This window comes from Triturus cristatus, chromosome 8 (genome assembly GCF_964204655.1).
Source record: "Triturus cristatus chromosome 8, aTriCri1.1, whole genome shotgun sequence".
NCBI classification, from domain to species: domain Eukaryota; kingdom Metazoa; phylum Chordata; class Amphibia; order Caudata; family Salamandridae; genus Triturus; species Triturus cristatus.
This window is the reverse complement of record NC_140591.1, coordinates 1,003,114,039-1,003,117,056: the sequence shown is the minus strand read 5'-3', so window position 1 is coordinate 1,003,117,056 and position 3,018 is coordinate 1,003,114,039.

Here is a 3,018-nt window from a genome sequence, read left to right as displayed (position 1 = left end):
CTGTGTGCCCAGGGCCTGTAAATCAAATGTTACTAGTGAGCCTGCACCACTGGTTGTGCCACCCGCATGAGTAGCCGAGTAAACTTGTCTCAGGCCTACCATAGCAGTGTCTGTGACTGCAGCTTTAAACTGCCATGCCAACCTGGCAAATAAACCCATTTACCAGATCCTAACCTTCCCTTTTACTACATTTAAGGTACCCCTAAAGTAGGCGCAAGGTACACCCATGGGCAGGGTGCAGTGTATGTGAAAGGAAGGACATGTACTGGGGTGTTTTACATGTCCTGATAGTGAAATACTGCTAATTTTGTGTTTCACTATTACCCAGGACTAGCTTTCCCATAGGCTATCATTGGAGCTGCCTTGTAATATTTTACAAGTGTAACTTTCAATTGGGAGCAGCTAGAGATTTGGAGTTTGGGCTCACTGTGCTCTGAATTTAATAACACATATTTTCGTAAAGGTTTTTTTTTATTGTGTGTGTGAAAATACAACTTTTAGAAAGTAGACATTTTCTTGTTTGACCATCATTGTGCCTCTGCCTGCCTGTGAAATCCAAATCTGGTTTAGAATGACGGGGGCCTGTTTCAGCATTCACTGTAGACAGTCACACAAAGGGAGCTGAGTTGTACCCTGCATATCCCGATGGCCCATCACCAGCCTAATGTGTTGTCCTGAGCTAGAGTGGTTGGACGAACTGTCACCTGAATAGGACTGTGCCTGGCCTCTCACAATGCTGTTTCCACTCCCCTGGAGTATTACTGGAGCCAAGACCAGGCAGGAAAAGAACTTGTGCACTGCAAAAAAAGTCCTTTGAAGTATTTTTACTCCAGGGCCAAATGGGGTAAAAGTATTGGACCTAAAACCCGAGACTTGAAAAACATTTCTGGATCAAGAGGACCCTGCCATGAAGAAGAGCTGAAGAGATGTCAGGAGGAGTACTGCCCCTTGGCTATGTGTTGCTTTGCTGGGTTGGCCTGCAGTTGCTGTCTGTGGGCAGTGTAAAGGACTTGACATTTACTTTGCAGTATCCTGCTTGGGAAGATTCTCCTAGGGCTTGAAGCAGAGCTTGCCTCCTGTGAAGAAGTCTCAGGGACACGAAGACTTAACCTGCAGCATCCTTGAACTCTACTGCTTGGAGCTGTGACCTGCCTTGTGGTGTCCATTCCAGTTCTGGGCCCTTGGAGGTTGTTCCTGCTGCAAAAGGCATCAATTAGACATCTAAATTGCAGCATCGCCCTTTCAGTGCCTCTTTTTCCTGACACAGCACCGCTGTGCAGGAGAAATTTCCACACACCACCACTGTGCGGCCAAAGAAACCAATGCAGCGCTTGCCCAAGGCCTGAGAAACCTTAGACCACCGCACTGCCTCCGACACAGGCCCTGCTCTGCAACTGTCAAGATCGATCCATCGTGGGAATGCGGGTGAAGAAATCAACGCGGCGCCTGATTGCTACTGCCACATTGATCTCCAGTGCATTCAAGATTTCCATGCATCGCACCTGTGCATCACGCACCTCCGACGCAGCACCCGCAGACCAAAACCATCTTGGTAGCAACACATCACTTCCCCCTACAATCTGGTTTCCACTCAGCACTTCTCCTGCGTGCATCACCTCCCCAACAAATCAGGAACTGATGCATTGCTGTGTTTTCCAATGCTTCCCTCCTCTGTAGCTGTTTTGCCTTGTTGATTTTGATGCATTTGAAGTACTTTGGGCAAAAGTCACGCAGCCATAGAGTTCTGTGGACAGAATTGCTTGAAACCCTTAAAGATCATATTTTGAGTTGTGTATGCTGGATTTTTGTCATTTTGCTTTTGTTTGGTTTAGATAAAGATATTTTATTTTTCCAAACTGGTGTGGTGTCCATTTGTAGTATTTTCACTGTGTTACTATCTGTCTTATGTACAGATACTTTACACATTGCCTCTGAGATAGGCCTGACTCCTCATTCCAAGCTACCAATGGGGTGAGCAAGGGTTTTCTTGGGAGTGTAATAGCCTTATCCTTACTGGAAGGAAGGGTCCCTTCTTGGACAGGGTGCATACCACTGCCAACTAAAGACCCTCATTTCTAACAATGGTGGTCAGCAGTGAGGATAGGACTTGTGTTTGAACTTTTACATATGGTGTACACTACTACTGAGTGCAGACCATTGCACAACCACATAAGGCTTTTTGTTGATTTTTCCTATTTTTGTGATAACCATTGAAGTATCCACATACCATGTTCCTCTCTGGTCAGCCCGCAAGTGAGGTTGCATAAGTGGTGCTTGAGATTTTATATGTTGCAGTCTTACAAAGTGGATCAGCTCAAACAGTTTTGCAAGGATTCTGCATGGCTCATTAGAAGCTCCGCTAGGAAGGAAGAGCTCCACAAGGTCCTGAATGCCTGGTGGGCAACAAGAGAAGCTGGGGAGGCTTGGATCTTAACAAGGAAGCCTGCAGAAAGAGGTTCCCGCAAGTGTTATGCATGTGACCATGAGGGTCACATGAGGGGGAGTCCCAGGTGGCCTCAGTGGATACTGGCACCCACTGGTGCACAGTCACGTGGGTTGGCCAGTGTAGTGCTTGGGGAGGACTTAGTCCCAGGAAAGGGTGGGAACCAGCTGAGATGCCATTTGTCTCACTAGGGGAAAATGAGAGGGTCTAGAGAACCCTCCTGCCTGAGAACACTAAATACAGGCAGTGGGTGACCATCAATGGACAGAGGGTGGAGACTCTGAGAGACACAGGAGCCAGTTTGACTATGTTAAGGTGTCACCTGGTGTCTGAGGAGCAGGTGGTCCCCAGTGTGTTTCACCAGGTAGTTGCCATGGAGAACTGTGAGTGCTAGTACAAGGTGGTGCAGGTTCCTTTTCCTTTTGAGAGGGGGGTCTCAGGTCCCTTAACGGTGGCTGTGAGTCCAACCATGCCTGTTCACTGTCTGCTAGAGACCTACCTGGAGGATTCCCCCTGGCGTGGGGGTGGAAAGGCAGGTACACTTGGAGATTGTGGGTCTGCCTAAGTGGGCGTGT